General features: G+C 40.2%; 1 protein-coding gene across 1 annotated transcript in view; it reads left to right on the top strand.

The window, feature by feature from the left end:
* LOC136864086 (protein zyg-11 homolog B) overlaps positions 1–19,914 on the top strand; it is a 417,362-nt gene that overhangs the window by 70,565 nt on the left and 326,883 nt on the right. The window lies entirely within an intron of this gene.

Consider the following 19,914-nt stretch of genomic DNA (forward strand, 5'->3'; position numbering starts at 1 on the left):
TCTATCCTTTCACAAAAGTAAAGCGTTAACTCCACAAGGTGTTCAGAAAATGCATTTGAGTTAACTCAGAGTATACTCTTTTTACTCTGCGTAAAAAAGTGGGTAGATTTAACTCGACATGCGCAGTAATGCATTCATTGGTGGCGGTGAAAAATATTTACTGAGAGTATATTGATATGGCAATTAATTCAAATTATCTTCTAGTTCGTTTAAAACAGGAAAAATAGTTACCAATTTTAATAATCGGCGGAAATAACATGATTGAATTTTTATAAGAATAACACCTATGTTATGAATGATCAGCTGATTTATTAACCTCAACTTTATGAGATTTCCTTGGTAAATGTATAATACGTAACTTTTTTTCATTTTAGATGACCTTCTGAATGAGACCATTTAATTATATGATCAGAAATACCACACAGTTCATTATAACTCTCACGAAACGGATTTGTACGAATCAGGAGCTAAGAGCCAAATTACAACCAGAAGGGGCCTTGCAATGGTTTTCCTCGTTCCCCAATTTTGGATTTAGAAAGTTTAATGCCAATGACTCTGAGTAGATGTTCGAATGCTGATCCCAGAAATCGGAAAAGTTGTTTAAATTCACTTTCGTCGTAATTTGTTAACAACATAATATTTACAGTTAGTTGTCCTAAATGGCTTATCGTGCACAAGTGCGGAGCCGATGTATTGGTATTCATCATCAATGTAATCAGATTGTTCCTACGAGATAAAGAATAACGGGTCCTGTTTTAAGGCACAACTTGGTGAGGAAAGTAGTAATAACTCGTGTAGCACGCTGTTACGAAGAAACTCACCTGGAAATTAGACATTAAATTCCTCGCAAATGAGGTTATGGTAAAACAAATAACCTTCCTTAATTGGTTAGCCGTATTCTGTTACTCTGTATTCACTCCAAACGTTCACGAAATACCGTTTCTCAGAGTTAACCTTACAAGTTACTCCGCGATACTCTACTCTACTCTTCTCCAAATCTACTCGGTGTCGTATTTTGTGAACGCAGCTCTGGTAGTCCAACTCACGGCCGGCTGGATTCCTCGTTGCACTCCTTATAAGCAAAGCGAATGCTTGTAAGGGGTCTTGATTTCAGAAATAGCCGTGTGAGCGTTGAAGGTGTGGTTTACATACGCCATCTGTCGGCATTGAACTAAACTATTGGAATGGCGGCTAGCCGACGATTTGAGAATTTTTTAAAAATATTTGTACATACGAAAATGAAAATGTAGAATACTACTATGGAAAGATGTTGCTACAAATAATATTTTTGGACAGCAAACTGAATTTTCCCTTTAAAAATACCGTAAGCGTACATAGTGATACGAATTTAGAATGTTTCTGTACATCGTGAAAGTGGGCTAGTAATATTAGTCCGTACTAATAAATAAGGTCTTGACATAAAATTTCCCTCAGGTAGATTATACAAAAAGTACCATATATGTATTATGTTATCCAGTCCAACTGTAAGAATACGATACATGTAATGACCCTATTTATAAATAACGATGACATTGCGGATAGATTACGCTTTCTATGTTATTTTCTCCTCTGTCTTATTATTACCATATATTTTACCGAAATCGTACGCTCATGTTAATCGATAGTACTGATAATATAGGCTACTTGCATAACGTATTTATTATTTATAATTATGATGAAAAGTGTAGTCAATAAAAATTGAGGTTAGGTATATTGGTACGTAATTCCTAATTATGTTGACAGGGAGGAAATATCCATGTAAGGTCCATCTGCGGTATTAAAAATGTGCAGAATCTGTTGAAGTAAATACAAAATTAGTATATGCAGCATATAGCATACTTGAATTATATTTTATGTTGATTTAAAGGTGGCGTCCGCGGCATGTTGGATCTCTAACCTAACTTTCGCCCATCGGGTACCGAAAGTTTTGATGATGATGATGATGATGATGATGATGATGATGATGATGATGCTTGTTGTTTAAAGGTGCCTAACATCGAAGGTCATCGGCCCCACCGAAAGTTTCACCGATTTATATACATGCATTCACTTTGAAAGCTCTTAATCTGTTCAAAATTGCCACTAACTTTACTTAACTCTAATTGCAGTTATAATTATTTCTACTGCAGAAGGTTCATGAAAATTATTAAAAAATATGTCTATGTTACATATTGTAAGTTGAACTTCAAAATGTCGCTTGGCTAACAAAAAGATCCCTGTGGAATGATCCTACAAAAATATGATAATTCAGCAAGGTTAGATAGATACTGTAGAACTTTGTTTCACGACATCTGTTTCAGAGACCCCTTGTCTGCAGCGCCAAGTATTCGTCCGCCTCTGTGGTGCAGTGGTTAGTGTGATTAGCTGCCACCCCCGAAGGCCCGGGTTCGATTTCCGGCTCAGCCACTAAATTTGAAAAGTGGTACGAGGGCTAGAACGGGGTCCAGTCAGCCTCGGGAGGTCAAATGAATAGACGTGGGTTCGATTTCCACCTCAGCCATCCTGGAAGTGGTTTTCCGTGGTTTCCCACTTCTCCTCCAGGCAAATACAGGGATGGTACCTAACTTAAGGCCTCGGCCACTTCCTTCCCTCATCCTTGTCTATCCCTTCCATTCTTCCCATCCCCCAACAAGGCCCCTGTTGAGCATAGCAGATGAGGCTGCCTGGGCGATGTTGTATCCCCCGACCCAATGTCTCACGCTCCAGGACACTGCCCCTGAGGCGGTAGAGGTGGGATCCCTCACTGATTCCGAGGAAAAAAACCAACCCTGGAGAATGAAAAGATTAAGAAGGAGAAGGAGAAGGAGAAGGAGAAGGAGAAGGAGAAGGAGAAGGAGAAGGAGAAGGAGAAGACTAAAATATTCCTCATGGGAAAAGTGTTGGCCTGCTTTATAGGACAATGGGATATGCGTTTACCTCGTCATTTTCAAACACGGCTTGAATTTGACTATTCTAAGAAACACAGTATTTAAAGATCTCTAGCATCACTTGGACATTGCATTAGTCGGAGTTGACGTCCAGGTAAATTCCTCACTTTCCCAATCTGTCATTGACCTTCAGATATTGCAGCAGGCAAGCTCCTTACTCCTTTGGCAATCTCACTGCTCACATATTCTGGCATCGCAGTAAATATTTCAACGCCTTGCTTAAAGCTTTAGATTGAAACAGTTCCTCAGCCTGTTTCTAGTCATTCGACCGGGTCAGGAATGTAATGGATGAAGCCCCATCTAGCGGTGAGGATAGGAATTGCGCCGGCTGCTGAAGCTTTTCACATTCCTCTGGGTAAATTATTAATGACTGACAGAGGAAATTAAATGATTGTTAGGGATTCGAGATGAGTACATACTTTCCAGGAGTGACATGTCTTTAAATATCCTACTGTTATGCATGATCGATACATTAATGGCCGGTTTCTGAAATGACAGTTATCTGTAGGTGCGTAGTTATCAGTGACTTAACATGGTGATACGATTAAAATGAGTTTCCGAAACAACAGTTATCGGCTTCTTCACAGTTATCTCCGCAACGACTGGTCTCTATGTTAGAGTTGATTCCAACAAATACCGGTATGAGGCGCCACTCCATACCGTTTCGTACAAGGTCTTATAATAGTTTCGTAAACATTAGTAAGTGATAATGAACTGGTTATAGTATATTTACAGGCATTCATTGTAGTTTTAACGTGCTTGGGTGTGTTGGAGTCGACAGTATTTCGGTCAGTACGCTTAATTCCACCTTATCACTGGCTTTAGTCACTGATTCCAATGGTATGGTGTCATCTGTCCCAGCTCTTTAGAGGTTACAATCTCCTCGGAGCATGCCACCTCTACAGTAGATGTATCTTCCAATACAGGAAATGAATCGTCAAATAAAATAGAACTCGAATCAAACGGATTTTCATCAGGCTCAAATTGATCTTTCAGTGTAGCTATAATGTTAACATCACTTTCGACAGGCTTTGAATCGTGAGTCCCACCAACAGTCAGTGAACACCCAATATGAAATTATGGTGTATTTACCATTAGTATTTACATTTGTACTAAATAACAAATATCTTAGGCATTAGCGTGCTGAATAATAAATCTCGATTTTTCATTGCTTTTTTAACGTTATTATATCCTTTAACCGGTGACGGGAGGTCTCATAGACTGCCAATAAGCATACAACATCTGGACATATTTAATCAAAAATCTTACATGGAGCTGTAGTTTATGTCAGCAGGCAGCTGTAGTTTATGTTACCTTCTTATCTGTGTCAACACACTTCACACTCTGAGTCAGGGTTAGCTCGCTACGTTCGAATGAATTTCTCAAGTGGACTTCACATCAGCAATTACGAGAGTATTTTTGTCAATGCATGTTACGTGGTCAGTGTAAGTAAAACATCTCAAATTACTAGTCCATTGCAGTTATTAAGAACTACAAATTCTCAGTTCGAGTATATTAGGGAACTACTAAATTAAAAATTTAGTGATATGGCTATTTTATTTTGGCTATTGGCGATCCCAGTTTTGATGCTTTCGTGTTGTTCAAGTTGTGCCACGAAAGGCCGGAAAAATGGAATTGGAATTCTTAAAGGGTTGGCATCTGATCAGGTCAAATTACATGTCAAGGAAGAATGATAGATGAGCGAGTTCCCGAGAGATACGAGCAGGAATAAGCAAGATTTTGCACGTAAGACTCGGCGTCGAGATGCGGAGGAAAAACGGAAGAAACGGCAATCTTGCCGTACATTTCCAGCATCCTTGAAGAGAAAAACAGTATATGCGCGTTTTAAGTAGGAGTTTTCGGTTTGTTTGTTATCTACTAAAAAATCTGCAACAGCTGCAGCGAGAACAAATAAATATCGCATCATCAGTTAAACATTGTGCTGCACGTTTTCTTTTATGTGATTATTTTCGTTTACGCTCATCGTTTTCTGGATCAGTGAAAAGTGATTTGTTTGGTAATTGCTGTGTATTTCTATAATTTTACTGACGACAACGATCAAGGTGAAATTTAAGACGATGTTTGCGTACTGTGAATAAGAAAGAAGGAGAAATATATCTTTGCATTTTAGATCGTACATGTATTCATATTATGAGAGATTGTTACATGTTGAATCAGATCGATTGAGATGACTGTGTTCATATTTACCAACCATTTTTCATTGTAGAAAACTTCTGCTGGGAAAAGTAACTAGATATTACCAAAATAACCCTAAAACATTTGCGTAGACATCTATTGGAGGACGAGGGATACAAAACATGACAATAACTGTACTCTTTATTACCAGGGCTTGTAAATCTGGATTTAAGTTTCCGGAAAGTCATTAAAGTTAACAGCGCAGTTAAAGTTACAAGCGCATTTAGGTAATTCACAGGTCCTGTGGTGTGCCATAAAACTTATACAATCCAATCTCCACTTCAATTCTGACACAAGTACGGTAGACACTAGTCCCAAGCTTCCGACCATAACAATAACAAAGACTGCTACATCGTCTTCTTCTTTACTTCCTGTCAAGTTTTCAGTGAAGCGTCTAAAGAATGGGAATATTTGTGAGTGTTGCTCTGGTTACTCCTCCGAAGACTGAATATCTTGCGTAGAAGTTCATGCATCGTAACTGGATCAGCATTGAGCTCCAACAGTTCCAAAACTATCCTCAAAATCTTTGGTGATAATGTTATTCCAGCCAAACTAGCCAGTTTAATAAATTCTTGATGTTGCACAACTTCCACCGCAGCAAATCATTCCCGTGTTCTACAAAATACGCAAATGTAATGTACAGTGACTTTTTTCTAAGTTTATAACCATGGAGCACTGACCTTTATTCCCTTCTGTGCCATACATAATGCCTAATCAAGAGGTGGTAATTGTAATATAATAGAAGGATATGCAAAGATATGTCACTCCTGGAAAGTAGTGTCTTTATGCATTTATCTCGAATCCCGAACAGTGATATCGGAGATTCTTGCTGGAATGAACTATGAAAGATGACAGGGAAATCCGGAGAAAAATCAGGTCGCCTTCGCTTTGTCCAGCACAAATCTCACATGGTGTGACCGGGACTTGAACCACGGAACCCAGCGGTGAGAGGCCGAGACACTACCCCCTGAGCCAGTTATATCATGTGTTCCAAGTATGCAGATGGCATTCCTTGAAAATTTTTCTTAGCATATGCTTCTGTGCTTCATTCATAAGCACAATACAAAAGTCATTTCTTGATAGCTCTTGTGATTCATCTCCCTGTTTTTTGTAAAAGATCGCAGGATTTTGTTCCCCAAGCTTCATCGATTCCTGCAAAAAATGTCAACACTACATGAATCGTTTACATGACGCTGCCCTGAAAGAATATTTAAATTTAACTCTTTTCTTATATTCTGCGGGTCGGTTTTTGTTACAAGGTCAGATCTCTTCACTTTATAGCCAAATTTTCCCGAACAGAATTTAGCATCTTTTGGCAGCAGACTTAAACTCATCTGACCTGATAAACACTCTCTCTCTGCCTTTGTAAGTTGGAGATGTTACTTTTGTTATTTCCCATACTGTCACTATGCAATGGCTGGTACCATCCTAGAGATCCTTGTGCTTTAGAAGCTCTCTGCCTTGGTGCTCTACTTTCACGAGAATTTCCTGAGCGGTTGCAGTCATAGTAAGTAATTTTCGAACAATCAGTTCTTCTTTTTTCTTGTCCTGCGATAATACTGTGAGTTGTTTTCTCGTTGCTTCTGTCTCAGCCACTCTTCAAAGTCTGAAAAAGAAAGAGTTTAAATAACTATCACATACCTGCAAGCTCATTAATTTTGGATTTAAAATAATCTGGAATGGTTCGTGGTGTGGGTTACAGTTGTCACTTCCTAGTTCTTGAACTATGGGCAATGGCTCTGTGGCCTAGTAAGTGGTTCTGAGAGTCAGGATACTAGTTGCTATAGGAGTGGACATCTCGGAAATATTTTGAGTCATGGACCCCCTTATGCTCAAGTGGCTAGGACTATACAATCCACCGGTGGTCTCTAGCTGGACTACAATATACCGTGGTCCCTAACCCGTTAGAGAAGGAATTTTAACCGGTAATATGTGTAAGTAGGGTAGCATCCTGCTTCACAGAATTTTTACCTAGAGAGCTCAGAACATTTTAAGCAAGCATCAGACCTACGGACCGGGCGAGTTGGCCGTGCGCGTAGAGGCGCGCGGCTGTGAGCTTGCATCCGGGAGATAGTAGGTTCGAATCCCACTATCGGCAGCTCTGAAAATGGTTTTCCGTGGTTTCCCATTTTCACACCAGGCAAATGCTGGGGCTGTACCCTAATTAAGGCCACGGCCGCTTCCTTCCAACTTCCAAGCCTTTCCTATCCCATCGTCGCCATAAGACCTATCTGTGTCGGCGCGACGTAAAGCCCCTAGCAGACCTACGGGAGTAACAGAGTCCCACTTCCATTTGACAGGTGAAGGACTCCTTAGAAAAACCTTGCGTAAAGAATGGAATTGAATGGGGAGCTATCAATAACAATGGGGCTTATGGAAGAAAGAATGTAGAACTGGCTTATTCCGCAGAGAGGACGTATCTGTATGGGTTACGAGTTAATGATATTAGAGTAAGGGTAGATAGTGACAAAGAGTTAGTAAATTATAAAATGTTCTTAATAATTGTTAAAAAGGGAATGGCAGAGTGTGGGGTTAAGACGTTTCCTCAGCAATAGTATTGCGTGCAACATAGTTTCTGTTAGGCATGTGTATGAGCAAATGTTGTGGGTAGATTTAGCAGTTGGAGGAATTAGTAATGATAATTATCTCAGTATAGTTACCATGTGAGGATGCAGATGAGGATGAAGTTGACAAGCTTCATGAATCAGTGATTGACATCATAGTCCGGATCAACTATAAAGTTAAGATAGTGGTAATGGGCGGTTTCATTGCGAGAGGTGGAAATAAAACTGAAGAATATGACAAGGTGATGGGTAAAGGTGAGAAAGATATGTAACAGGAACCTAATAGGAATGTGAAATATTTACTGGACTTCAGTGCTAATATTCAAGCAAAAGACTATTCACTGCTATACATGTGAGGGTATGAGCACCAGATCCATAATAGACTATCATAACCGACCTTCTATTCAGGAATTCTGTTAAGATGTTCAGGTATTCCAGGGATCTTTTATGATATAGACCATTATCTGATTTGTAGCGAACTAAATATCTCTAGTCCTAGGATAGAGAAAGTGAAATATATCTTCAGGCGAATAAGGGCAGAAAATCTCCAGGATAGGGAAATCAGACAGAAGTACATGGATATGATTAGTGAAATGTTCAAAATAAAAGACAGTAAGTAGGTTCAGGATAAAGAAAGAAAATGGTTGGTATACAGGGATTCTGTAGTAGAAAGAGCAAGGGAATGTCTAGGAACAACTGTGTGTAAAGATGGGGAAAAGCGAACATCTCGGTGGAATGATACAGTGAAAGCAGCTTGTAAAAGTAAAAAGGTGTATAAGAAATGGGAGTTAGGATGTGTGTCACGCCACGGTGCTTCATGTCTTCCATCAACTCATTGTCAGTGTTCAAGATAAGATGAAAGTGGTAGATAACTCCACAAACCAGGTTCGAGGTTTTGTGCTCTTTCACTTTGATAAGAATTTTGCCAAAGTGATCGCACTTGAGCAACTGATCAGATTGAAGTGCAGTGCGAGTGTTGAGTAGTAAACTACCATTGTACATTTTCTTTAAGTCTTCCAGTTCGCCGTAGACACCTTCAGTGTATCTACGGAACAAAACAGACTTCGCCACCTTGAAATCTTGCCCATCAGTTCTGGTTGCAAGCAGGAACCTTGGGAAGCTGGATCACATGCTTTCATGCTGCGCATGTCCCTAAGGGGTTGACCTCATGAGGGAATCTCGAGTTAAAGACTTGGGTGGCGGACGAACCTGGGCAGACCTAGGACGTTTTGAAGCCATGCCGAGAAACATCCTCCCCAAATGCCACCCAATCCGATCAGGGGCTTCTGTAGTCGAACCAAGCTGCCAAGGCAATACCCACCTGGTCGTAGCAGGTATTGCCCGTGATCCAATGTTGAACAGTGCCTAATACACGCTGACTGAGACTATGAACACAAGGACTCCCTTCCTCAAATCACCTGCAGTAGCATGTACCCCATAGCGTATACAGAGTGATAAGTATAGATGTAAAAAAGTAAGTCCTTCTGCCAATAGGCCGTGCAGGGACCTGCATTGTAAGTCGGATACTACTGCTGAGTACATGGCGCTCCCACCCAGCTGGACTCTTAGGATACCATCTGGGATTTTGAGCATAATCGCACACATAAGAGGCCTCTCCCCAGGCTGCACACACATCACAATTTTGATTCAGTCTACAACTAAATCTCAAGAAAAAATACAGAGGGGACCACTGGCCGCATGACACTTTTAGTTTCCTTCTACAATAGGCAGAGATTACCTGTGGATGTATTAAGCCCCTCCCATCCACAGGGGGTGCAATACAGGGTACTAAAGCAACAATCCATTTCCGCACTTAGTTTGCCCTTTTTTGTCGCCCCTTATGGCACGCAGGGGTTACCATGTGTGTATTCTTCATCTGCCTCCCCCCACACAAGCCGTCATACCAGTTTGTTTTCAGTCCAACTCTGCTTTACAGAAGTGAAAGCTGGATGGCCTCAGAATGTCTTATGCATACGTTAGAAGTAACAAACATGAATGTAGCGTGAATGATTGCTGAAACAAACAGGTGGGAAGAATGGCAACAAGGCACTCAGAATGAGGAGATAAAAGCAAAGTTAGGAATGAACTCTATTTTTTTCTAATTGCTTTACGTCGCACCGACACAGATAGATCTTATGGCGACGATGGGACAGTGAAGGCCTAGGAATCGGAAGGAAGCGGCCGTGGCCTTAATTAAGGTACATCCCAAGCATTTGCCTGGTGTGAAAAAGGGAACCACGGAAAACCATCTTCAGGCTGCCGACAGTGGGGTTCGAACCCAGTATCTCCCAGATGCGAGCTCACAGCTGCGCGCTCCTTACCGCACGGCCAACTCGCCCTTTAGGAATGAACTCTATTAATGAAGCTGTATGCATAAACCAGCTTTGGTGGTGGGACCATGTGAGAAAAATGGAGGAGAATATGTTACCTAGGAGAATAATGGACGGATCTGGTAAAGAAGCTGACCATCGCTAATTCGGGTTTCAGAATTTTTTTAAACCTAAGGGAGAATCCTACCATAGGCTAAGAAGGATCTTACGTGAAAAATTAATAGAGGATTGTGGAGGTGTATAGTAAGTTCACAGAGGTTTGCAGACTGCAGCGTAGGTTATGAGCCAGACGTACTTCATGCTCGTCAAGTTTTGGCCACGTCATATCAGCCGCATCATATCGGATCGTTAATGTCTCCTGAATGAACCAGCTCTGTTGAAAGTTTTTCTGCATCTACGGTGGGATGCATGTATAAGCAGATTAATGCAATTTCTTCCTTGAAGATTTCTTAGAGTAGTCCTAAAGAAGCACGATATGCCCCATTCCGGTATTCCTTTTGTAGGTTTTGCAGGGAGTAAAGAATATAGGGCCTTGCCTTGGAGATCTAAGAGTGACGCCCAATGACAGTGGTCTACATAGGAGGCGTGGTCGTAAATAGGCGCGAGAATGCATGCTGTTTTTTCATAGTATAATCTATCACAACTTGTTGAAATGAATACGGTGAGCGCAAATTGTAATTGCAGGAATTTTTACGATGCAAACACTGTACGACACGCTAAAACGTAAAAGAGATAGTAATACTTAGTTGATGTTGTAGCTTTTACGATGTCGTGTCGTGCATACGGTTGCACGAATCGGAAATCCAAAAATGATTCCTGGAATAACATTTCACAGGCAAAATTCTAAGTATGGCTTGCAATATTAGTGCACCATACTATATTACCTCCATTGTTATTGTGCTAGTATTTCGGAGTCTCAGAACCACCGTCCGCTTTTCGTAAGAATTTTTAGGTTAGACTTGCTGTTTATCGTCAAATTTTTCTCGAATTTCCTGTTCATGAAGAAAGGAGAGCAGAGTTGATTAAGGCCATTAGAACATAAAATCGGATAGCTTTTTCTTACACCAGAATAATATTTTCATCACATTTCAAACCGTAATTTTTGATCGGTCCATGAACAAAAGTCCTTTTGAAGGAGAGTGCAGTACGGTACCTACTACTTTTGAAGCATTCCCTACTTACCTACAGAATTAGAGCACTAGAAGCCTAGGGAGTTTTTAATTTTCACGTCCTTCGTGGCCCTTGTCTTCCTTTGGCCGATACCTTCATTTTTCGAAGTGTCGGATCCCTTCCATTTTCCTCCTAATTAGTGTTAATAGTGGATATTTGTCCACTTGTACTTCCCCTTAAAACAATAATCACTACCGCCACCTCTAAAATATGCATTCCCCTATAGGTGAGGACGTTTGAATAAGGCACTGGTATCCTCTGCCTGTCGTGAAAGTCCCTGTGGAGGTGTGGGTGGTAGAACAAGACCTACGGTGTCCCCTGCTTTTCGTAAGAGATGACTGAAAGGGACCCCATGAGCTCTCAATTTGGGAGTATGGGTTGGCAAGCACGGGGCCCTTAGCTTAGTCCTGGCATTGCTTCCACGTGTTTGTGCCAGGCTAATTTTAATCTATCATGCCCGACCTCCGATGGTCCACCATTGTTCTTTTCCGATCCCGAGGCTACAGGAGGATTCAAGGGCTTGGGAGTCTTTCATTTTCTCGCCCTTCATGGCCCTTATCTTTCTTTAGCCGATATCTTCATTTCCCTCTTATTAGTGTTAATAGAGGACGGTTGCCTAGGTGTACTCCGTCTTAAAACAATAATCACCACCACGTGTCGTAAAAGGCGATTAAGGGGGCCTAAGGGGCTCTTAACTTCGGAGTGTGGTTTGGCGTCCAAGTGGCATAAGGGCCTCTTAAATTTCGGAGAGTGAGTTGGCGTCCAAGGGGCCCTTAGCTGAGTCCTGCATTTTTCCACTTGTGTCAGAGGATGGTTTACTTGATGGTAATACTTCCTATTAAAACAATGATCACCACCACCCCACCCACTCCAAAATATGTAGTACCGGTAAACAATGTTGCTAAGCCCAGTTTGGTGCTTTATAGCGCATTTCCCTGAAGCATTCAGATTGCGGTATGCCCTTATTATCTTTACTTATATCTGGTGAAGATTTGCATATCCAGTTTTTAAGATAGTCGGTTTATAGTACCGACAGTCAACTAGCGAGCGAGTAGATTTAATGCTGTGGGTCATGAGAAACATTTCCTTAGAGCTTAGTAAAAACGCATTAATAGGTCTGTTTGCCAGAAATTTTTGTTACAGCTAATCGCCGTGTTATTTTGAAAACGATTGTACGTAATTGAGTGATTCGAAGTTTCTCTACTCCCGGAAAAATGTCTTAGTTCGTATATATCCACAACGTAAGAATTGCCATGTTTTGCTAACCATAGCGGGTTGGGGTGGGGGTGGGGGCGTGGCCGTTGGCTTCAAGCGATAGCCACAGAGAGTAGTATAGCGGGCAGCTCACTGTATTCTTTACTCCCTGAGGTTTTCCATAAGAATGGATTCCATTCAATCTCCGCAGGTTAAGGGGGTTGAGTAGGAATGTTTCTGGAACGGCAGAGATCTTCGAAGCAAAGAGACTGATAAATAACAGACTTCTAAATGAAGCGATAAGAAGGCCTTTGATACAGTGGACCATGAAAGACTGTAAACTAAATTAGAGAGAGCAGGAGTTCGTGGTGTTGCTTTGAAGTGGTTTGATAATTATCTGTCTGATGGAAAGCATTATGTAGTGCTGAATAACTGCAGGAGCTCAGCAATTAGGGTAACCCATGGCGTTCCACAGGGGTCGGTATCGGTATTAGGGCTGATACTCTTTCTAGTTTACATCAACGACATTGCAACTTGCCGTTTGAAAGGACGCATCACACTATATGCCGACGAACCAAACATGTTCTATACTGGTTGCAATATAGACTCCATTGTTAAAGATATGCAGGAAGACCTCAATACTCTGTGCTTTTGGTTTCATGCAAATAAATTAAAAATTAATGTGCAAAAGACTAATTATATGATAATGACGAAAAAAGGTCAGAATGAAATCCCACACAGTAAAATATATATGCAGAATACTGAAATAAAACTAGTTAATACTGTCATATATGTTGGGTTGTAATTGATAGGAACTGGAACTGGTCAGACCATGTTGAATACATTACTAAAAAGATCACACCTGTTGCAGGAATTTTAAAGAAACTTAGTTATCTTATCCCCCAGCATCTTCTAAAACAGATCTACTACTCTTTAGTTCATAGTCACCTACAATATTTGAATGTAATCTGGATGCGCTATAAGAAGTCTAACTTGAATGAGCTAATGGTAGTACAAAATAGAGCTGTTAGAAATATACTTAATATTCCCTACTTAACGCCAATAAAATATCTATACCTAAGTGCTAAAATACCACCCCTAAGCATGAGTACAGAATTCAATACAGCTGTACTCATGTATAAAATAAAACATAAATTTATACACCACAACACTACATATACTCTGAATTCTGACGAACATCCATATAGTTCTAGGCATGCAAATGACTTTGCCTTATACAATGTTCGCACTTATAAATATGGTATAAACAGCTTGAAGTTTTCTGTGATCCAATTACTTATTAACATCCCTGTGGAGCTAATAACAGCACCAACTTTGGCAAAATTCAAACAAAGAATCAAGCGTTATTCTTGGGAAAGGTACAGTGCGGTTTAAATAAAATTATCAGTTGTCATTTAAGTCATTCTCCCAAACAATCTTGCAAACTGTCCGAAACTATGCTTGTACCTCTGCAACTTGTATGTTACCGGTATGTAAATGTAAATACACTGTAATCTGTTCTTGTACCTCTACAACTCTTTGTTATGTATATGTACTGTAAATACTCTGTAATCAATTCTTGTACGTCTGCAACTTTTATATTATGTAATTGCAAATAATCTGAAGTCTATTCTTGTACTTCTGCAACTCTTATGTTATGTAAATGAAAATACTCTGTAATCTATTCTTGTACCTTTGCAACTTTCATGTATTATGTAAATGTAAATAGAGTCAGAAATAATTCTCTGTAATCCGCATATTGATGATGTACATATTTTATATATTTTATGTGTTTATATGCTCAACCGTTTACTAATAATCTTATATACACAAATTATATTTTGATATGTAAGTGCCCGCTAGTATGTAATGTTCTGTACAATTCCTATGTATGAGCCTGCAGGCTCGTTGGAATTAATTGAAATGAATGAATGAATGAACTACCACGACAATACTCTTTTAACGAACTGCACTCTCGACCAATAAGAGCCGATAACTGTTTTGACAGTGCTACATTAAGAGAAAAAACCACTTCGAACAGTATACAAGGCGAGAGAAACTGGAAATCAATGGGTCATAAAGTTAAGCATAGCACAGAAGGGAATACATACAGATGTAAGACAAAAATGGGTGCCTAAATAGAACTAGTGGCACAAACATTAGCACAGGAAGCCAACAAAAAGGAAAAAGCCTTCTTTGTGCTATACACGTATTCTATCATAAGATATATGAAACCAAGACATACCATTAACCTTGTGATAACTGTATGTGCTTTGTGTGACAAGAAGTACGAAAAATATTTCTTTCCCTACATACCCTATGTCACTGTAAACATTCAATTACACATTTACTCTCTCAGATTCTCTTATTAATTTATGGTTTGAAATAATTCCTATTCATTGTCGATTTAAACGTGCACAATGGTGCAATGCACTAGTTTACTTACATACATCTTCATTATAGACTGTTCAGCGTGATTGCATAACCTACTCCTCAACCTCTTATATTGCCCACCGATGTCCGTCATGTTCTTTTTTGTGTTACGGTCTGATGTAATTGTAGTTGGTCTTGATTTGAATTTTTGTCGCGTTCTACTTCCTAGCGAATTTGGATTTTTACCGCATTCTACTTCCTAGCGTTTGGCGGCAAGGGTCGATGATTTGAATTTTTGTACTTCGTATCTTTGCGCTCTAACCTGCCAGCATCATTTCTTTGTTTAGCTTTCTGTGCATCCTATGAGTTTCACAAGATTATCGTAAGTTACGATCTTCATTTCCGTGTTGACGTTTAACCAATAATGTAGAGTTTGAGGGATATTCCACCATTCAACACATTGCAACAATTTATTAAATTATTTAATTTATTTTCCGGGTTGAACCGTGTTGTACTTGTACGCATATCACGTACAGTTTGCCGACGTTTCGAATACATTGCAGTATTCTTTGTCAAGGCGACTGAAATACCCCTACTCGATCCGAGGTAATCAGTCTCGCAGGCAGAAATTACACTACTAGAGTGGCCTTGATCTTGGCCTTTTATATCCTAGCCTATCTGGCTGACGTAAGCCCTGGCTGTCTCGCGAGGCTTCTGGAAAGTTTATGTCACAGCCAGGTAGTGGGGGCTTGCCCGCGCTGTTATGTAATGGGGTTGCGGCCCGTGTGTTTATGTTGTGGTCTGTATGTCTTAAACTATGAATGATGGGCATCCAAGAATTACTGATTTTGTATCCTTCTTCTAAATTTATGTTATTCGGATGTTTCTTGATTTCGATAGCCTAGCGGATTTTCCTTTCCAGATTCCAAGGGATAGCTGCTAGGATCTTGGTCTTGTCAAATGATATTCCGTGCCTAGTTTCGTAGGAATGCTTGGCTACTGCTGAAATATCTGTGTTTTGGTTCTTGGTGTGACGGATATGTTCTTTTAGGCGGGTGGAGATCAGACGTTTTGTCTCACCTACATAACAAGCTCCGCAGCTACATTCAATGTGATACACTCCAGGGGCCTGTAATTCTATTGTGTCTTTTACTGGTGGTAGATAACGGGCTAGCTTACGGTGAGGTTTATAGATAGTTTTTATGTTGTATTTGTCCAGTATCTTGCCGATCCTGTCTGTAGTGTTTTTAATGTATGGCAGTGTCGCTGTTTTCTGGCGGGTCAGTTCTTCTTTCCCGTTGTTTTCTCCTGCGGCGGTCTTTTCTTTCTTCTCTTCTGATTTTTTAAAGACTCGTCGGATGTTATTGAGCGAGTAGCCATTTTTCCTAAGGGTTTCCGTGAGGTGTTCTCTTTCTTCCTCGAGGTGCTCTGCGTCAGATATCGCTATGGCCCTGTTCACTAGTGATGTTAGGACAGCCTGCTTTTGTGATGGGTGATGATGAGACGAGGCGTGTAGGTACCTGTCTGTGTGAGTGGGTTTCCTGTATACTGCGTGACTCAGCGTCCCATTGGGGTTACGTATTACTAGCACATCCAGGAACGATAGTTTTCCGTCTACTTCTATTTCCATGGTGAACTGAATATTTACGTGTATGGAGTTGAAATGGTCGAGAAATAGCTGTAGGTTGTTGCTCCCGTGAGGCCAGATTACAAAAGTGTCGTCTACAAAACGGAGAAAACATTTCGGTTTCAGTTCAGATGTAGCTAAGGCTTTCTGTTCGAAGTGTTCCATATACATGTTTGCTATTATTGGAGAGAGTGGCGACCCCATCGCGGCCCCTTCTGTCTGTTCGTAGAACTCCCCGTTGAAATAGAAATAAGTGGCTCTAAGGCATTCTTTAGCTAGTGTTGACAGGTCTTCTGGAAGTTTCTGATCTAATAGCGGAAATACTTCTGTTAGCGGCACCTTGGTGAAAAGTGACGTGACGTCAAAGCTTACTAATAGGTCCGTACTTTCAATTGATTGGTCCTTAAGGAGCTGGATGAAATGTCGGGAGTCCTTCACGTAGGTTTCAGTGTTTCCTGTATGTGGCTGAAGTAGTCCAGCTAGGTAACGGGCGATCTCGTGCGTGGGAGAGCCTATAGCGCTCACGATAGGTCGCAGAGGTATGCCTTCTTTGTGGATTTTAGGCAGGCCATACAATTTTGGAGGTATCGGGTCCGAGGATATCAGTTTCTTCTGTATTTCGGCTGGGATACTGGAATTTTTTACTAGTGTGTGGAGTTTGTTCTTTATGCGGTTGGTAGGGTTCCTAATTTTCCTGTATGTAGAATCGGTGAGTAATTGTTCTATTTTCCGAGTGTAGTCTGTGCGTGTCATTATCACCGTAGCGTTGCCTTTATCTGCGGGTAAGATAATTGTTTCCGTATCTTGACGTAGTGTTTTTAGGGCATGAATTTCTTCTTTAGTTAAATTGGATGGCGGCGGCTTTGCGGATCTCAGTAGACATGATATATCCTGTCTGATCTCCTCTGCAGATTCGGTAGGAAGGTGCCGGATTGCAATTTCTACTTTGCTAATTATTTCTTCTACCGGTATACTATTCGGAGTTACTGCGTAGTTGAGTCCTTTTCTCAAGACGGAGGTAGTGGGTTCACTGAGTGGCTTGTCTGTGAGGTTTATTAAATTATAAGAAGACCGGTATCGACTCCCATGGAGTCATCATCAGTTGTTGGTAAAAATTAAATTAAGGGAATTCTGATAACAATCATCATAACGAAAAATCCTTGCACCTATAGGTGGTTGCATGGAAATACATCATTGAGTTGATAGATATAAACTTGAAATGCAACATAGGACAGAAGATGTAGTTTCAGGGATAGGCCTAGTATTTTCTTCAATAATTGCAAAGAATTTGGAAATTTATTGAACATCTCCCTTGGTAAATTATTCCAATCCCTAACTCCCTTCTTAAAAAAAAAACAAATATTTGCCCCACTTTTCATCAACTTTATCACTGTACTGTGATCTTACCTACTTTTAAAATACCACTGAAACGTATTCGTCTACCAATGTCATTCCACACCACCTATCCACCGACAGCTCGGAATATACCACTTAGTCCAGCAACTTCTCTCCTTTCACCCAAGTCTTCCCAGCCCAAACCCGACAAAAATTTTGTAATGCTACTCTTTTGTCAGAAATCACCCACAACAAATCGTGCTTCTGTCTTTTGAACTTTTCCAATTCTCAAACCAAGTAATCCCAGTGAGGGTCTCATACACAGGAACTGTACTTAAGTTGGGGTCTTATCAGAGACTTCTCCTGTGGGAAGAAAAAAGAGAGTTACAAGGGACTCAAAAGAGCTGTATGACAATACATGCACAAAACATTTCTGGGAGCTTTTCTCACCTGCGTGCCAATTTCTATAAATAATGTTGCAATAGATTCCTTATGAAGTCACCTTACCTTTATGTAATTTATCATAAATAAACCTTGCTATCGCTTCCTTAGAAAAACTGTCTATGCCGGTCACTGGATGTTCACGCTTTCGGCGTTTACCTGGTGTAGAAAATTCAACTCCCTTCTTGAAATTTCCTATTACTTTTCGGACTAAACCGAAACTACACTGTAAGAATACACACACAGAAATATATTACATACACATATACCGTAAGTCAACATGAATACACAAAGGTTAAGTCTACGAACCGTATCGAAGTCGACACAAGACATGGTACCGGTATAGGCCTAGGCCTACATGATTAGGTTAGGTTAGGTTCAGAATGAAATACTGCTCCTTTTCAACTGATTGTCATTATGCCAGAAACTTATCATAGAAACAAGATAAAAACGAACACTTACCCCAGTTAATAATGAAACTCTTGCCATTAGCTTCGTATCACTACGACTGATACCTTCTTCGTCGTCTTCCTGTTTCAATTGCTCGTAGCAATGTACAAGCATTTCTTGACCTGAAGCTTGTAAAGGACGTAACCTTGGTTTCCTTTTCGGAGGAGTTTTTGCAGATTTTTCTTCCTTCTTAGACATCCCAATCGAATTCTGTTCGTATAAGTATGGGACGAAATAGGAACGTAATTAATAAAATGATGTGCTCATCATTTCACACAAACTATGTTATTAAATGCATTATCCGAACATGCCACAATTCTACTTACCTGGTATTAGCCAAATAGATTTACAATCCCACAGAAAAAAAGAAAATATGCTTTAAATATTCTCGCAAATGTATCGCTAGTGACTTTAGAGGCAATGCGGTGGCAACACACAATTCACGCTAGAACAGTGACTGAACGTTGCCAACGTGCCAGATTAACGGTAACAGTAAGACGTCGTATCGGCAAGTAGGGTCCCTAAACTGTATGGTTACCGACACTGAAAAAGACCCAACAGCAAGAAAAGTCACTATAAATCAATACCTTAATATTACAGGGGAGAAAGGGTAAGGTTGCACCCTTAGTGTACGTCCTTACACGGAGAGGACTATACACTTGGCAAGGAGAACTTGGAGCTTACAAAGTTCCCAGTTCTGGCTCTAACAGTCTTGTATTCATAGTACTCGGAACACTGGAATTACATGTACTGGATTGAAAATAATTACATAACACAGTAAGGACACTTATAATGGTGTGGAAAACTTCAGTAGGGCCCACGAGAGTTGAAGTCTGACGTTTAGCGCCACCGGCGAGAAAAAGTTGACTAACGCTGCTCGAAAATGGCCTGTTGCTATGGCAACGATAACAGAGTTGCAACATTTTAGGACGCTATAATCACGTGGATTGGCTTGCTCTCAGTCACTTTTGTCGTTCATATTCTGACTGATTTCTTTTCTCGATGAAGTATCGTCTTCCTATTGTGTTTATTATACCGTAGTTTATTCCTGAATTGTACAGGTACCGTTAACAATCCAAGTTAAATAATAAAAAACTATCAATGTGGGTAGTGTTGTTCTATTCTGTGATTAACATGTGCATTTGTTGAGGTTATTGTCAGAAACGATGATTTTGTTAGTGATTATGAAATCTTATATATATATCGACAATGTCGTGTTCTGTCTTAAATGCTGGAATTATTAACACTAGCTTAGGAACCGGTCAAGGGTAAATGAATTGTATTAGGCCTAGGCCTACATGTTTTAT

This window comes from Anabrus simplex, chromosome 2, assembly GCF_040414725.1.
Source record: "Anabrus simplex isolate iqAnaSimp1 chromosome 2, ASM4041472v1, whole genome shotgun sequence".
Lineage (NCBI taxonomy): Eukaryota > Metazoa > Arthropoda > Insecta > Orthoptera > Tettigoniidae > Anabrus > Anabrus simplex.